The following is an 18,818-nucleotide window of genomic DNA, read 5'->3' as shown; positions in this document are numbered from 1 at the left end:
ACAAAAATTTTACTGACATCTTTTTCACAAACCTGTTCCACACAAAGTTGTCATAATTATACACCCTTCCCCCCACCAATCAAGACTTTATAATATAAAGATCTCAGTGATTAGGCTTGGCATATCACCATAATACTTACAATCTAGACCACCTCTTCTCTGAGAACAGCTTTTCCAGCATTTGCTTCATTTCATTACAGAGTAAAAGATTTTGGCTTCAGAATAGATGACAGTTTTAAGATAGTTGGTTGTAAACATTTGACTCCAAACTGTCTCATCCACTTTAAAAAAAAGTCTCCAGTAAGCAAGGTGTAAATGAAAACTGCCACAGTTGGCAAATGTTTAAATTTGCCAAAAGTAAGCTGGAAGAAAGTTCTTTAAAGGTTATTATACTATTGTGAAAAGTAGTGGCTCCTAGTCACTGTTCTTTCTGCAATCTGTGAATTCCAGATCTTTAGACATGCAGCACTGCTGCTTTGACTGAGCAGCTTTGTGTTGCATAGGTAAAAACAATAAGATGACTCTTTAGTTACACAAGGAATAGCAAACTACTACACCATGAGCAACTTGAGTGTGATCATCCAGAGGGGAATTTTAAAGTCACCTAAGCATGAAGTGCTTCACTGAGACATGTAACTACAGTAGAGTCTCCCGTACAATGCGACAATGCATGGAATTCCCCGAAGCATGACTCTGCCTTTAACTTATACAGTAAAAAAAAGTTCTGTAGTCATTTTATAGTAGCTGTGAAGCGTAATCTGCAGGGAAGTGGAAAAACGTACACTTGTACGCACACAGAGCCCAAAAAGACGTGCTCTTCAATTCATGGATAGCATTGACTTTTTTCAGTGCTCAGCTTAAGAAAATTCACATCCTTCTAATATTGAAGAGACAAGACTGATTAAAAAACATAATAATTGTCCCCTTGTTACCCACACTTACCTATTAATAAAACTACCATTTATGTCTCTTCACTGAATAAAAATACATTGGTTGGTTTCCTAGTATTTTGATGTTGGGGTTGTTCACAGAAGTGTCTGAACAGTTGCACATACTTCTAACTTTTAAATATATCATCTAAACTATTTGTATGTGGGTTTGGTTAATATGATTTAAAGCAGCAGAACTACTTTACAAAACCATGCTACAAACTGAAAAGTTCACAGCTGCTACTCATTGTTAATATATCACAAAATTCCGAAGAAGTGGAAGTGTTTAACTTGTAAGAATTCTATTTTTGAACCAACATTCGGTTTTTTTACCTAGTTTATCTGATGGTGTCTCATAAATGCTTCAGAAATGGTTTTACCTCAGTGTTGCTGCATGCTCTTTTGCCTCTTTTTCTGAAAGACTCATAAGTCACATGCTCACATGGCAGTCTCTGCTTTCAGTAGTTTCTGGTCCTTGTTACAGACACTAAAGCAGTAATCCTCAAACTTTGTTTAGACTTAAGGCTTTCTTAAAATTCCTTTCTTGATTATGGGAAAGTAATAGAACAACTCTTCTGTTGTGATTAACTTGGGCCATAACAGGTCAGAATATTTTAATGCTATGGCTTCCTGTTTGAAATGTCAGTTTATTTTGTGAATTGTATAGGTGTTTGCATACCTATCAGTGCTAATATGGTTCAGCATGCTTAAGAGGATCTTGCCACATCCCAGAGTAGTGTGGTACCCGCTTTGAGAATCACTACCCTACAGTTTAAAAAACAAAACCCACTATAAATAAAAGTTGGTTTAAAATGTTTTATTAATAATGATATTTTATTGTTTTGAAGTCAGCAGTAGCATTCAGGGTTTTTCAAATTATTTCATATTCACATGAAAACATCTTGAAAATTAAACAGTGACAACTGGGACAGTGGGAGAAAAGAGTGGGTCAGTTAACCAAGCAGTCTAGGGAACAAGTATCAGAAACACAGTAAGAAAAAGATTAGAACATGGATTGACAATCAAAATCACATTAGTATATCGTACTGCAGCAGAGTAAGTGTTAGAAATGTCTCTCTTCTTTGCATGAATGCTGCTTTGAGTTGGCTCAGAGTTGGACTACACTTCCTACAGTGCAGCAGCTGTACCTGGTGTTTCCTGCGTTTGCAGCATCTTGCCAGTCACATGATGAGTTATGCTCCTAAAGTCTCCACCCCTTAGAGGGAGGGAAGCATCTGTCCAATTGTTAAATGCCCACTTCACCCAACTCAGTAGTAGGTATTCTACCCTTCAGCTGATTATTTGTGTGGCACGGAAAGGACAACCTGGTATATTTCCAGTAGTGGTTTTGGAATACTTTTCTTCTTCCAGCCAGCCCTGAGGCTGGAAAAAAAACAAGGGGGTTTGCACTTTTTCTATGACTTAACAGTTTGAATTCAATAGTGGGGGAGGTGGGGGGGAGGTCAAATCCAAAAAAGGATTTAGTTAGACTTTAGGCCAGTTCTGTTTAAGCCCTATTGTGATCCAGAATAGCACCCAAGTACCTTGAAGGACCATATCTAGTAGGCATTTTCACAGCAAACCTAACACGTGAAAAGTTTGGGTCTCAGAATAATGTAACTGCCTTTGTTCTATTTTAAACACAAGTTGAAGGAGAGAAAAAAGTGGTGCTCAGTCCCAGCTCCCAGGATTGCCCTCTGTAAGGGAGTGTCTAAGAGTGTCTACTAAGGTAATGAGGGAGGCTCTCCCGTTCTGCCCTTGTCCCCCTCACCAGACTGTTTTCTTCTGCATAGTGGCAAAGCTCTAACTACTAGACTATTATATAGGAGAGCAGCAGTGGCAAACACCATCACCATCCTTGTTTTAAAAGAGTGAGCTCCAGCCAGCTCTTTCAAGACTAGTTACAGGTAGGGCCCTGAGAAAATTGTGATTTTGTGGACTGCGCAGATACTGTAAAGTTAACCCCACACCATGATTTTTAAGAGTCACAGGACTGCCAGAAAAACTGGCAAAGTGCAGGCGTCCCTTTCCAGGCAGGCAGCGTTCCATGGAGGGACATGTGTTCGCCTGGATTTGTGCGTGGGCTGGAGGTGGGCTGCCGCTATGGGCTAGACTTGGCTCTGCGCCCTGTTGTCTTGGGAGCTGCGCGTGACGCCATGTGCCTGCCACTGCCAGATTGCGCTGTGTTCCCCTGTCCGCCCAGAGGCAGCATGCACATGGCATCGCATGGCTTGCGAGGCAGCAGCAGCAGGGCATAGAGCCCAGTCGACAATGGCAGCCTGCCTCCACCCTGCACACAAAACCACGGGGTATGTTCCCCCCATACCTCCCCCAGGGTATGTGCTGCAGCTGCAGCAGCAGAAGCCCTCCCCCTCCACCACCCCCCTGGATAAGCTGCCCAGGCTCTAACTCTCATCACCCACCCTGGGGCCCCGTTCACCCTAGTCCCTGCCCCACTCCCTCCCTCACTGTGGGGGCCTCGATCTGGCTCCCCCCACACCCCTTCCCCTTCACAGACTTTCCTGCTGTGGTGGCCAGTGCTCTGCATGCCGCCAGGCTGTGATCCTAGCTGCACACTGGCTGCGGATCCTGTCTGCATGCCCCTCCCATGCCTGGGCTGCCCCATGGCCCTCTGCGCTGCTACCACTGCCCCATGTTTGGGGGTGCTAAGCCCTATTAGTCCTGGCCTTCTGCTGTCTGTGGTGCCTGCTGCACATGCTGGGATAAAGTATCATTTTTACAGAATATTCATGGAACTACCAGGAACCATTTGCCAAGATCAATGGTTATTCCATGAATAATTATACTTTACCTGTGCACATGCTGCAAATTTTCTACAAGAAATCTGCAATCTTCTCAGAGCCCTAGTTATAGGTGCCTCTCCTCAGGAGAGGGTTCTGAAAAGCAGAAAATCGCAGACATGCCCCTGTGCTCAGCGTGTCCCATTGGCTGTTCTATGCAGCAGTACGTACATTTTTTAGACTGGCCTTTGGAAACGTCTAATTTTGCCCACACAGAGAACCTAGGTGGCTAGTGCTAGATCCTGGAGTCCACTCAGGTAGTAGAATCCTAAAAGGGAAGTGTCTGAGAATTTTGCTGAACCTGGCCCTAGTATCCCCTTCCCCCAAATAGTCTACAACTTAACTTGCAGCCCAATAAAAGTACAAACCAGGTTGTCTTCACTAGGATTTACCTTGTTAGCCAAGGTGAGTTACAGACACATCCTTCTTCCCCTACATAAAGATGCAGCCAAACAAGAGAGGGAAGAAGGTTTTGAAGGGGTTGAGGTCGATTCAAACATTTCCTAGGGGCTTAAATTCTTCCCCGATGCTTCTGCAGGGGCCAGTGACTCTGACACTAAGTTGAATTTGTATGGTTTTAAAGAAGAAAACGCAGATCCTCTCATTAATATTTCTCAGCAAAGCTGCCCCTAGATTTTTTTTCCCCTTGCAAGAAGAGGGAGAGTAACACACACACCGTATAAAAAAAATCTTCATGGGCCAACGGGGAGAAGCAACAAAACCTTACTTTAACTTCTGTCCTCAGACATGTATCCCATAAAAATACTCCCTAGCATGGTCAACGCAACACAAACATTTACAGTATTTTTAAGGTAAAATTAATAGCATAAGCATACAACAATGCTCTTTCAGTGAGAACTACTGAGCAAATTATCATGTCATTCACAGTTGCTACCACTGATACAATTCAATATTTTACCTACATGGATTGCTTTAACTTCCAACTATCTGTGTACAGCTTAAATTAAATGCAGGCACCTTTGGGATGGAGGTGTAAGCTGCTACTGGGCTACAGATGGTGAGGAGAGAATATTTTCCTCAAAGACAAACCCTGACTCCTCCACATGTGAAGTGATTATACCCATGGAGATGGAATGCAAAGGAGACAGCACCTTGACTTGTAAAATTCTACCAAAAAAAAAAAAAAAGTCACTGTAGCTCTTGGGCCATGGAAGCTAACAAGGATAAATGATGGACAGCTGACTGACTAGTGTGACCTTAACAGACAGTATGGGGACATCTCCATGGCTGAAGGGCACAACAGCAGACAGGATGAAAGCCGTGACTCTTGTCTTTCAATCACTGAGGTGACCTAGCTGAGGCAATTTGCTGGGTCTGCGTGGAGGATAGTGGGGACTAATATATTCCAGGCTAGCTGGGCCCAGGGTTTTTCCCCAGCCTTATTCACTGATTTGTAAGGGATGGTTTGAATAGGGATGATCCTACCTCAGGCAGGGAGTTGAACTAGATGACTTCTGGATGTCCTGTCCAGCCCTACTCTTCTACGAGTCTATACACAAATGTTACAACAGTTTATACTCCTTGAACTAATGGGGCAGGTCTAGACAAGCATGGTTGTGTGGTATGTGCACATACTGCACAGTTCAGTGTTCTCCACACTGCAAAGGCACGCTGCCCAAGTGTGCGCTGCACTGGGTTTTTTCCCCACAGGCTTTTTTTGACCCACAGCTATCTAGGGGTCAAGAAAAAACACGGGAAAACCCCAGAATGGAGCAACCCATGCTTGGCCAGTACGTGCTGCTGAAAAGCAAAGCTGGGCCTCCTGCAGCCACACACTGCTGTCAGCCAGGCTCCATGCAGCAGATCGTGGCTACATCCCCAGGAGGCCCCCAGTGCTGGCCCCAGAATCCCCTACCTCAACAAGGGCAACTTGTCGCACACCAGATTGTGTAGCATGGGCAATCCCTGGGGACAAGCAGCGGTGCACCTTGCCTTGCTGCTGCTACTTGTCCCCAGGGAACCAAACATCCACACACGTCTGGATGTGCCCATAGAATTTAGACAACCTTGTGTTCCAGGTAATCCAGGTATTCAGAATGGGATGCTTAGAGAGCAAAGTTATTACTTTCAGATAAAAACAGTACAAAAGCATTTAGGACTAAATTTTCAGGAAGCATATATAGAAAGTTTGCTGATTTCCACATCTGTTTACATCTTTAAAAAAATGCCTATTGAACTAAATATATCTGCTACTAAATAATAGAATTTTCCTCTGGTTCCATGCAGCCATCCACTTCCTAAGAGTACCATTCATAGATGCTAGGGTCAGAAGGGACCTCAACAGATTATTGAGTTCGACCTCCTGCCTGGGCAGGAAAGAGTACTGGGGTTAGATGACCCCAGCCAGATGCCTATCCAGCCTTCTCTTAAAGACCCCCAAGGTAGAGGAGTGTCACAGTACAGTCCCTAGGAGTGCCGTGACCTCCCCTAGCGCCCTTGCCTACCGTGCCAACCTGGGTCTTGAATGCACCCTCTCTCTCACCCGCCACGTCTTTGATCTTATTATTATTAATGGGAGGCTGCCTTCCTGCCCTCCTTGGCATGGGGCCGGTCTTGCTATACCGGGATTCCGTTCTATTCCCTGTGCTGGTCCCTCTCTCGGGGCCCACTCAATATGCTCGCCCGCCTCTCCCAGGCCTGCTCAATATACGCGCCCGCCCCTGGGGCCTCTCTCAGACTGCGCCCTTTTGCCCTCCCTGGGCTTCTCAATGGGCTTACTCCCCTCTCGGGGCTCCTCAATTACAGGCAGTGGCCGACTCGGGCCTGCCTCCCGTACGTCCCAGTCACCCGCACTCAGGCCTGTGCCTTGTGCTTCCCGCGGTCTCTATGCCTCAATGGGCTTGCTCCCCTCTCGGGGCTTCTCAATTACAGGCAGTGCCCGACTCAGGCCTGCCTCCCGTACGTCCCGCGGTCACCCGCACTCAGGCCTGTGCCTCATGCTTCCCGCGGTCTCACGCACACTCGGGCCTTGTCTCCTGCGCTTCTCACAGTCCTGCCCTCACTGGGGCTTCACTCACGCTTCCCGCGCTCCCCTGCACTGGGGCCTTGCTCATGCTCCCCGCGCTCGCCCGTACTGGGGCCCACCCGCACTGGGGCCTTCTGTGCCCGACTTGGGCTTCCCAGAATTGGGGCTCAGGCGGCCTTAGCCTTACCTGGCCCCCAGACCCGCCTTCTCAGGCCTATGCCTCACTGGGGCTCTTCCCAATTGGCGTTCCCAAATCGGGGCTTGTCCCAATATCGCCCACCTGGGCTGGGGTCGGGACACCCCCACAACGCAGCGCCACCTGCAGCACTAGAAACCCCCCCTTCTGCTGGGGAGCTCCCTTGAGGCCTCCTCTACCCCTACAGTCTCGCCCGGTCCTTCGGTGCAATAATCACAACAACCAACCAAAACAGAAACACAAAGCCCCTAGGCCATAACACAAATCTTAGGCCAATCTGGCTATCCTTCTCTCATCCCTGTCAGGGTCCTCTCCACCCTGTATCCGCACGCTGGTGCACAACACCGCCGTGCTCGCTCTAGCAGAGCTCTTACTCCTTAGGCTGCCAGAGGGAAACTGGCTCTGGCCTCAGCCTTCTCTGTTATGAAGGCCAGGCCCTGTCCCCTGGCAGTCAGCTGACCCAATTAGTTGCTTTGGCAACTCACAGCTGTGCTGCCCTATTGAGTGGCAGCTAAGCCTATATCACTATTATCAGTAGCAGGCTCCTTAGTGCTCTGCTACACACCATTATCTAGTAGCAGGCACCCTGGTGCCCTGCTACAGGGAGAGAACCACCTCCCTTGGAAGCCCATTCCAAATTTTGGCCATCCTTACCATGAAGAAGTTTTTCTTGATGTCTAGCCTAAACCTACTCTCTGTCAATTTGTAACCACTGTTCCTTGTTACCCCAAGAGGTGAACAGAGCATCTCCGCTTTCTCACTGTGCCCCCCTAATGAATTTGTAGGCGGCCACAAGATCACTTCTCAGCCGTATGTTGTGGAGGCTGAAGAGATCCAGGTCCCTTAGTTTCTCCTCACAGGGCTTGTCCTGTAAGCCCATAACCAAACAAGTGGCCCTCCTCTGAACCCACCTGAGGCTAGCCACATCCTTCTTAAAGTACGGTGCCCAAAACTGGACGCAGTACTCCAACTGTGGTCTGACCAATGCCACGTAGAGGGGAAGTATCACCTCCTTGGTTCTATTCGTCATACATCTGTTAATGCATGATAAAGTGTGGCTAGGTTTGCTGATGATTTTGTCACACTGACGACTCATGTTCATCTTAGAGTCCACTATGACTGCGAGGTCCCTTTCCGCTTCTGTGCTGCTGAGAGGGTCATTCCCCAGCCAGTAGGTGTGCTACATATTTTTATGCGCTAGGTGCAGCACTCTGCACTTGTCCTTGTTGAACTGCATCCTATTGTGAACTGCCCACTTTTCCAACCGTCCAGGTCTGCCTACAATCGTTCCCTATTCTCCAGCGCATGCACTTCACCCCACAATTTAGTTTCATATGCAAACTTGGACAGAGTACATTTCACACCCACATCCAAGTCACTGATGAAAACACTGAAGAATACAGGTCCAAGGGCGAAGCCCTGTGGGACCCCACTACCCACCTCCTTCTAGGTCAAGGCCCACCCATCTACTACCACTCTCTGGGTGCGACCCCCAAGCCAATTTGCCACTCACCAGACCGTGTAAACATCTAAGCCACAACCTCTTAATTTATTTATGAGAATGGGATGAGATACTGTATCAAAGGCCTTCCTAAAATCCAGGAAAATGACATCCATCTCTACTCCTGCGTCTAAGCGTTTTGTGACCTGGTCATAAAACAAAACCAGATTAGTCAGGCATGATCTACCTGCTACGAATCCATGCTGGTTGCCCTGCTGCATTATTTTTCCTGCTGGTCTCCCACAAATGATTCTCAATAATATTTTCAAAGACTTTTCAAAGGATGAAGGTGAGACTGACTGGCCTATGATTACTTGGATCCTCCTTCCTCCCCTTCTTGAAAATAGGGACCACGCTGGCCCTTTTCCAGTCCTCCAGAACCTGACCCAAGTGCCACAAGCCCTCAAACAGCCATGCCAGTGTCATTAAAGCTGAGAAGACTGCGGAGGCTTGGAGATTCCTCTGTGTTCAAACCTGCCTCCATTAGAATAATTGTAATGAAACATGTTCAAAACACTGACAGCTCCTCATTTTAATACTAGAACTGAATTTTGAGCAAGTCTAACATTCAAAGGAAATAAAGCACTCAGTCCGGATTAGCGATTACTTCCTTTTTGTCCCCCTTTCCTTATACTTGTTCTTGCGTCTGAAATAACATATAGGTGAAAAATAAGTGCATATATTCTGCTAAAACAGCAGAAAACTTAGTATCTAATAACCCAGAAGAAACCATTAGCATGTTACAATTCTACAACCCTGCTCAGCCACAGCAGTACATAAGCCAATCTCCAACTGCTTCTGAAGAACTACTCTACAGAGTTTACTATATTAATCTACTTCTAGGAGTCTATCATAGTCCATTATAGGGCACTTCCCTGGATACTTTCTGAAGCATTTGGCACTAATCACTAGAGATACAGTACTGGACTGAATGGATTGCTGGTTTGACTTAGCATGGCAATTTTTATGTTCTTAATTTGCAAGGGTGACTGACAGACCTGATATGAACTGAATTTTGTAACCTAACAAGTAATTGAACCAACAGACTTAAAAAGAATGTAGATCAGTTTTTACAACTGTAGCTTATACACTGTCAGTAAGTTTAAAAGAAGAGTACTATTAATTATGCTGTAGCCTATTCTGAATTAAAATGGCAGGTTTTTTATGTGAGACCTTGTTACAGTATTCCACTACAGGCAGTCCTCGACTTACAATGCTTCACACTTACAATGTTTATTAATAAACACCCTGTTTCAACTTTCTGATGTCAGTTTTGACTTTACAATGCTTGACCCGACGCCGCACCACACCAGCGAACAAGTTCGCTGCATCACCCAATTCCCTGGAAAACATCTGTCCAAACTTCCTTTAAGAAATCAGATGAAACTCCAGAAAAACCTGCAGCCAGAACTCCTGAGAAGACTCCAGCTAAGAACCCTTCAAGATATCCAACCAAGAGCCCTTCAAAAGGTCCATCAAAATCACCTCAAAGAAGTCCTTCCAAAGCAATATGATTGCTATTTACAATATAAATACATTGATATAGCTATATTACTCATCTATAATTGATTGAGTACAAAATTCTGGGTTATTTTTGGTGAAAATAGGATATCAGGCCTTGGTTCAGGAACCAATTCCCCATTTATAACATTGTTTCCTATGGAAAAAATTGGTTCCCAGTTGCAACATTTTGACTTAAGATACGGTTTTCAGGAACCAGTTGTGTCGTAAGTCCAAGGACTGCCTGTATTTTTTATTTCATTTATTATTTTCAATTTAAGGAAGTCTCAGTAGGTGCCTATTCCATTCTCTGGAAGACCTTAGCACAAATTAATATTCACATTTTTATAGCCTAGCTCAGATTTAGGAAGACTGCCATTTTTTTTAATAAGGATTAAAATATGCATTGATTAATGAAGAGCAGATTAGCAAGGTTTTACTTAATTAATACTTTCTATAATTATTCAATTAATTATCAACTCATTCTATTACGGTCAGGCTGCAGCCAGAATGTAGATCTCTTCCCAAGCAGTTAAGTTCCCAAGGCTGAAGCCTGTTCCCACTGAAGTCAGTAGTAAAATTCCAATAAAGCAGAATCAACCCTCAAGAGCTGACAGAGGTTCACAATGCTAATGCTTTACTTGATGTTGGTTTACCTTCTTGTATGGGGCCAGATTCACTACCAATGAAAAAGACTTCTTTTGTATAGACCTTGGGTCACATCCATACACTTGCTCAACCAGTCGCTACTTTGAACAATTATTTGGCATGAAGAACTTTGCCAAATTAGAAGGAAGAATAATAAGATAAGTGCAAGGTTTTGTATACATTTAATACTGCATAAATAATTTCCTTTTACATACTGTATCTTCACGAATGGTTTTAATGCAGGTTCTCCTATGTGAATGTATCCAGTTTTAGCAAGTTAGATGAGGCAGACACTCATGGTAGGTATTACTTTGCTGATTTGCTGGGCCCATGCCAAGTTCCTGTAAGAGGTAAATGCCTTTCAAATGCTATATGTGTTATCCTTCATAGGTCACAGACTTGCCCAGACCTTTTGACAGGTGTCTTCTGATAGATAATCAGGGCTTTAATGCTTTGGACCGTGAAAGTACAGAAACCTACCTTAGAAAAAATAGGTAAGTCAATGATACGGTATTTGCATCAAATGGGGGGACAGCGTTAAGAAACTCTGCTTAAAAATAAAACACAAAGCCCTTGGGCTAAAGTTCTGTCTGGTACAGGTGGCTTCCCAACCTCTGTGCACAACTTAAGGCCTCACAGTGAATGTCAGCCCTTGCTCTTGCATCCTGATCCAAGGCAAAGTTAACAGATGTTTTCTAAGCCTGGAAAACTTGAACAATGGCCATTGTACAGAGATATGAAATCCATCCCACAAAATCTGCACCAGGACAAAGGCTGTAGTACAACTTCACCCCTTCCAGCTTCTGAGCTTAAGTAACAGCTGCAACTTTTCATGATGCTTGTATGGTATGTCAGGAAACAGAATATCTATGCTGCAGCTGCAGCACACTCAACTCTCATCCAGCACAATCCACCCACACACTCCTGAAGACTTACTCCAAATTGCTCTGGGATTATCCCTAGAGGGCTGCTCTCAGGCATGCCAGAGAGTAAAGTCTGGACAGCAGCTGCAGGGGGATGCCCCAGAGTTTCCCAAAAGTGTATGTCTGGTTTTGGAGCATGTGAATAGGGTGTGTTTGGGGCATATCAGCTGGAGCATGCTGGTGCCAGACTCTAACATCACCTGAGTCTGTGCAAATGGGAGCACAATGGACTTTTCTTGTTATCCCATGTCGACACTAGATAGGACCAACATGATTTTGCCTTCTCTAAAACAGAGCCCTGCTGTCCAAATCCCAATACAGGTTTACAAGGTGTGCTGGCCTTCCATATTCTACTAACTTTACCCTTCTCTGGAGTTTTTCAGCAAAAGCAATCTATCAGATAGGTGGCATTTCTTAGTTACTCAAAACAGAAACCACACCTACTTCGCTGGAGGTGACATTTCAGTAGACAAGAACTTAAAAAAACCTGCTCAAGGGTATAAATGGGCAATATCCTCTGAAACTTTTTGTAATGTCTTCCTACCTACTGGGATTAATTCCAATTGCTAGTAAGACCGTAATAGTTTAAAACCAAAATCTCTTTGTTGCGTAACCTCTGCACTGTTTGCTACAATTTCCATTAATAAGAGTAAACATTTTTTTTCTGGGAGAAAAAAAAAAAAATCACAAAGAATATTTGTTATGAACAATACACTCATTTGGTGTACAGCTGACCAATACATGGGCTGCATTTATAAATATATACATGTATTTGTATACACCTCAAAAATGGGAAAAAATATTATTTTTAAAACAATAGAACAGAAATGTGGATTAGTGTGTCTAAGGTAGCTCTAAATAATTGCATTTCAGGCAGGATCCCAGCACAGAACAAAATGTTTGGTTCTAGAGATATTTGCCAAGTTACAGTTCATGTTCTTTGTTCAGAGTCAGTTTTTGTAGTACTAGACCTCTTTCTCTCTCTTACAGATCAAGTGCTACCTTTGTGGCATTTACAAGGTGGGAAGCAACCCAAACTGACAAAGGCACACTTGAGGCTGACCAACTGTGCCATTTGTTTTGGGATGCTGCACCACTAACTCATGATTGAGGGGGATTAGTATCTGGACAAAGGGTGAGTTATGTACCTATTTGTTTCATACTTAAGTGAACCTGCTCATAAGGACAAATGCTTAGACTGTAAGCTATTTAGGGCAGGATTTGTCTTTTTGTTAGGGATTTGTTAGTGCTTGGCAAATCAGCACCTTAGCCCCTGGTTAGAACTTTTAAGCACTACTACAACACAAAATATGTAAATAAATAAATGCCAATATCTAAGGGGTTATTTTTGCAGAACAAAAAGTCCATGCATTAATCAAGGGATTATTTTTGAGAAACAGAAATCATAATTTTTTCAGCAATATTAATATAGGACATTGGGCTTAAACCCCCGCCCAAAACCATTGTTATCTGCTTAAGGACAACAATAAAAAAATGCCGTATTACTCATGCAATCAGCTGAAAACAGTGCCATAAAAAAAATGTGCAATATTTGATCTCAATTTAGCTTTACAAAAGACCTAATCAGTCACTTAGGATCTCTCAGTCAGTGCAAGTTTAAAACTGTTCTTACATTAGCCTCTATTTTTCTATCCAGCCGTGTTTCACTTTGGAAGACTGGTTCATAGTCCATAAGCAAAGTAGTTCTATTATTCACCTTAAACTTTTGTCTCATACTTGGAAGCCCTTAAGACAAGCCTAAATAATTTTTCTCTTGCCTTAATGGTTAAATCCTGCAAAGACAAGACTAAGTACAAGTCTGGGTACGTGCAATTTTTCCAGATAAGATCTACTCTATATTTAGGAGTTCTTTCCCCGCCCATGAGAATTCTGTGGATTTCTAAAGAGCTTTTCATCAAATTACAAAAAAAAAGCATTTGAGGGCTTTGAAATTAAGAATGTTCATGCTGAAGAATGCTGGACCTGTGTAACTGAGGTCACAGTATCTGTTTGAAGAACCCATGGGTCACTCCCCGTTACGGTCAATTGAGAATATCTGTGTCTTACCTTCACAACTTTAGAGGAGGAACTGAACCAGAATTGCACTACCTGGCCATGTCCAGACGAACAGGGGTGTGCACTTTCAGCAGCACAAATTTGTGCCACTACTTTGTGTCACAGTGCATGCCTCGGGAATTGTGCTTTGCTACCAGACAAACTGTCCTGCCTTGGACAAATCGCCCTTGCCCAGCTCCTCCCAGCTCTTCAGCCAGGAAGAGCAGAAGGCTGAGGCCAGCACCTTAGCAATATTAGCTGGTGCCCTGGTGGCATGCTGGAGCAGCAGGGGCACAACTCGGGCAGCATGAAGGCCTGGCTGGCAGCCAGAGTATTGCTCTGGAGGGCCAGGCCTCCATTTGTGCTAGCGCACATTTTTTGTGTGTGTGTGTACTGTATCGCTTTTTTTTCTGGCTTTTGGGGGGGGGGAGGGGGGGAGTTGCTACCAGGAAATCCTGGTAGCAAATTTTGCCACTACACTGTAAATTTGCAGTGCAATGTACATTTTAATGGCACTACAAAAATTGTTATTTGGACGCAGCCACTAGGTGCAAACACCCTCAAGGTCTGTAGTCCAGCTATACAGTACCACCAATGGCGCACAATCAGACTCTTATTCTGCAGACACTAGTTGCTGCAGAACAGAAAGGAAGATTTTTTTTGCTATCCTACAGAGATACCCAGTGTACAGGACAAATTTTGGGCTGTGCAGTGGGTTTATGGATTTGACACAGAAATCATGACAGCCAGATCGACTCCTGTTCTCAATGAGGAAATGTGCAGGGGTGGAGGAAGAGAGAGATCTTCAAAGATGACAAGCTTGAGAAAGCAATTCTTCATTTTTCACTTGATTCTGGGACACTTCTAAGTATTTTCTCCTTTGGACTTGACTTCTATTCTTTTTTCTGCTAAATAAAATTCTGGTACCTGTTGTCCAGCACTGCTGTCAAATGGCCATAACCATTCTCCTGCAAAATTGCACAGTAAAATCTAGCTTGCCTTACCCATACAAATACTCCAATTTACTTTGCATGATTAAGGCAAACAGAGTTTGTCCTTTACAATTTACTATTGTATTGCAATAAAAAGTGATTTAGTTATAGTAATGACTCATTTACACTTCTTAAAAATTACTAAAAAATGAACAGAGTTTAAAGGATTAAAAATTAATACAATAAGATGAATGGTCTTTTGTTAAAATACATTCTCCTGCTACTGGCTTACTTCACTGATTTACACTTCTCAGCAACAGACCGAGAGATTATAGCTCCCTCTACTACCAACATCTAGTCAACTTTTCCTCATTATTTTATCCCTCTTAGAAGATGCATTAATTTTTGGCATAAACTACTCAATACCACCCCTTTCAACTTTTGCGAAGTTGATTGAGAAATATATTTTGCTGTTTCCGATTTCTTTTTTTTTCTTTGCCATTAAAAACGTCATGAGCCTTGTAATCACCTTATAGCAAAGAGGGGTTTTTTTGTGCAGATATACTATTGTATAATTGCACATCCAACCTACATCCTGCATAGCTTCAGGCCCGTGAGTTGATTACCTTACTGAAGGTAATACTTGCAAAGTTAAGTGAATGAGCCCAACACATGGAAAAGGATTGCATATTATTTCTGTTCAAGGTATCTCAGCTACTTTACTAGGCAATTCTATAATGTAGTATATCATCTGTAACCCAAATTGAGGAACACAAACAATTAGCACTGTTGTATCTACCCCCTGGACCTGTGAGGTTTTCTAGTTATATCAGTTACCTTTCCCCATGTAAAGCACTAAAAACGTCACCTTATATCAGACCAATCTCTGCTTACAGTGCAACAGTAACAACCATTACTGTGTGAACTTTACATACACTAGAAATTAGCCTGGAAAAGAGAAGAGAAGAGTTTGAAGAGATCAGACTAACCTGTACACCTCACAACAGACAAGTATAGTGAAAATTAGCCATTCCCTTGCTTTTACCCATCAACACAACACTAGAACAAGAGGTCACTTGGTGAATCTAAATTCTGTACTCAGGCAAATTCCAGTTGATTTGATGGAAATGTTTTATTTATATGTTATGTTTTTGTGTATTTGTAGGCACATACATATTCTATACAATAATAGCTGTAATTATGTATATCATAAAAAGGAGCTATCCCAAGTTCATGCTTCAGGACATAAAATCATCAGTGAATAGGTCACAAACAATCTTCCACCCTCCCCACCACCATGTACAATTTTGCTCAAATTATATTTGATTTTATTAAAACTTCCATTCAGTTAGTTATTATATTCCAGTATATTGTTCTGGCAGTGGAATAAGCACCTTCTTTATACTCATTCCATCCATTCTATCAGGATGCAGTTCTGTAGCCTAGGCTAATATGCTAACGACTATTTAAAAAAATAGGATCATAGGAAAGCAGGGGAAGTGACCTCATGAAGTCATCTAATCCAGCCTCCAGCTCAAGGTCCCAGCTAGATCAACTCTTAACCCCTGACATGACCATTTCAGCCAAGTGTTTGCCCATCTGCTTTTGAAAGCTTCCATGGATGAAAATTCCCAAATTTATTTTTGGTAGCCTCTTCCAATGCTTGACCTCCCTCATAATCAGAAAGTTCTTCCTAATTGCCAACCTCAATTTCCCCTACTTGAGGATGAGCTTGAGGTCACTGCTCCTAGTCCTGTCCCCAATGGCCATGGAGCAAAGCTCATCCTCCCTACTTTCTATAACTGTCTTTCAGGTACTTGAAGACTTCTCCAAACTAAATACCACTCACCCTTTCTGCCTTTCTTCATAAGTCTTGCTTTCCAAATCATTTTGGCTGTTCTGTGCTTGACTCTTTCCAACTTGTCCACATCCTTTTTGAAGTCTGGGGCTCAAAACTAGACAGTTAGTTATCAAATCCCTCCTCAGTCGTCCTTTTTTGCTAAAGCAAAAATATTTTTCATGCTAAAAAGGTGAGCTGGCTGTTTATTATGTTTTACCTCTAAAGCTCATTTACTCAAATGGAAAACCCACTGCATACATACACACAGGGCACCTATACATAAGTGTGGTGGAGGCCACTCCAAATAATCAAGTCTGCTGGAGCTTGGCAATTGCCATGCTCCAGCAACCTCTTGCATGTCGTGTATCAGTATCCCAGTGATTACAAATGCAGGTGGGGGCACTTGAACTAAAGTTAATTTTAGTTCAAGTGCCGCTGCCACCATTTTTAAGTGCAGGGATGCTGATACAGGAGACAGTGGTGCTTTAATTAGAGCGGCTCTTGGATGTACTCTAATTAAAGTGCCTCCCCCCTCATCCTTCACTCCCAGAGCTCTGTAAAAGCACCTACAAAGACTAGACTCTACACACTGTACTAGCTCAAAAGACAACTGACCCGTAAGGTCAGCTGTCAAAAAGCTTTAAAAAAAATGGAAATACTGTACCCCATATTTTGAACCATTTTAATATACCAAGGAATCGAAAAACTCCTCATATATTCCAGTGTTCATTAAAAAGACAGTATGTCATTGCCAGCTAATTCCAGTTTGATATTACTTTAGTCAGAGTCATTTTATATCACATCAATAATTTTTACAAAACAATGTTTTTTCCAAGTTCTCTACTGTACATCTCCTTAGTTTCTAATTACTTTTCCTCCCTGCAGATATAGCTGAAGGATGTCTTGGCAGTTGTTCATCCTTGTATATGTGATTCTACTGAACCTTACTGCACAAAATATTATCATAGGTCTGGCTCAGTTGACTGATGAATGTTTTCACCTATAGATACAAGGTAGCAGCTCAGATTATTTTGACAGCATTTCACATGTGCTGCAGAATTTAATCAAAGCACCTTCATGGTGAAAAAAAATCTATATTAGAAGCATTTTGAAAGATATTGTAGTATCAATTATTAGTGTTGCTCAACTCTGCAAAATAGTGGTGAGGGATTCATACACAGCATGAACAAATGACCTCAAATCAAAACAATACCTGGAAAAGGATCAAAACAGATTTTAAAACACTTTGAAAAACATGAAAAGAAAACTCTGAAAACTCTGCCTGAAAATGTGTATCCATACCATTTATTTTTCACATCCCGTCCTTCCAGGCACGCAATTCCAGACCTGCGACAGCGCAGCATCATTTTCCAGATATTTTGGAGATTTCCCTTCCTTGCATCAACCCCCTCCCCCCACCTAGTTCTCTCAACTCTGAAAAGAAATAAAAAGCAGCATCTGTACCGTCCTACCTGTCCATAACTTGCTTCATTTACACTGCCGGGAGAAAGAGAGGAGACGTGATGATTGCAGTTCTGCCAAACTATCCCACAGCAACCTCAGGCCTCCTGTGGTTGGATGGGAGCTCCCCTCCAGCACCAATTCCTTCCTACCCCAAACTTGTTCTGAAAACGGTCACCCAGATTGGGGGGTGGTGACAAACTTTGTGAACTACAAGAACAAAAAATATATAATAATAACAACCTCACCATTCAAAATAAATTGCAGGAGAGAGGGAAGAAAAAACAAACAAACAACCTTACTTACATAAATCCCCCCCCTTTTTTTTTTGTCTCCCCCCCTCTGAAGGATGCTCTGGACTGCTTTTTGTCAAGGAAAACCCGTCCTAAACCACAGGCAGCTGCATTTTTATTTCCAATCAACAGGTTTCAAGCCTGGCTATTGAGGTAGCTGCTGCTGCTGCTCCTGTGTTGGGTTTTTTTTTAATTGACACTTTATAAAAACCTTCTGAACTTCCCCCTCCATCCCCGTCCCCCCTCCCGCCCTCTCTCCCTCTCCACTACCTCCAAGATGGTAGGAAAGTTGTTGTTTCGCGGGGCAGAGGAGCCGCTCTCTGCTGTTATGTCCTCTCAGTGCCTGTAGTGGTGCTGTAGGAGGCTGCGGGCTCTCTTCTTGAGCGGCCCCGGCAGCCCTGCCTTCTTCGCCGGAGCCTGTATTCAGGGATTCCCCTCCGTAATCACCTCCCCGCGCCGCACTTTGTAGTTTGAAAATAATAAAGGAGCCCCCCAAAGCCGCCTCCCTGCCGCCCGCGGGATCTCCTCAGAGCCAGGGGGGCAGCAGCGCCTCAGCGCAGCACAGCGCCCGAGCCCTTTCCCCGTCCCTCCGCCGGGGAGGGCACTCCGAGCTGTCAGCCCAACAGAGGGAACGGGGGGAGACGAGAGGAGGAGGAGGAAAAAAAAAGCAGCTGGGAAGGTAAGGCAGGCCCGGCCTGCAGCCCCGGGCTCGCGTAGCGCAGCAGGCGGCGCGCGGGGCGCAGGGCGGGCGGG

At 43.7% G+C, this 18,818-nt stretch overlaps 1 long non-coding RNA gene across 4 annotated transcripts; it reads right to left on the bottom strand.

The window, feature by feature from the left end:
* Positions 1 to 291: 291 nt before the first annotated feature.
* On the bottom strand, positions 292 to 18,783 carry LOC109322620. 4 transcript variants are annotated; one of them, XR_002104437.1, is made up of 3 exons: positions 18,336 to 18,783; positions 17,784 to 17,982; positions 292 to 2,312 (listed from the first exon to the last, which is right to left on the bottom strand). It is a non-coding gene; the product is annotated as an uncharacterized LOC109322620 (long non-coding RNA). The 4 variants fall into 4 exon arrangements; XR_002104439.1 differs by having other exon boundaries at positions 17,784 to 17,808; positions 18,336 to 18,780; XR_002104436.1 differs by lacking the exon at positions 292 to 2,312 and adding an exon at positions 10,144 to 10,902.
* Between the last annotated feature and the right edge of the window lie 35 nt (positions 18,784 to 18,818).

Source organism: Crocodylus porosus, unplaced genomic scaffold (assembly GCF_001723895.1).
Source record: "Crocodylus porosus isolate Cpor-Errol unplaced genomic scaffold, CroPor_comp1, whole genome shotgun sequence".
Taxonomy (NCBI): Eukaryota; Metazoa; Chordata; order Crocodylia; family Crocodylidae; genus Crocodylus; species Crocodylus porosus.
Note: the sequence above shows the minus strand (reverse complement) of the source record. Positions and strands in the feature narration are given on the sequence as shown.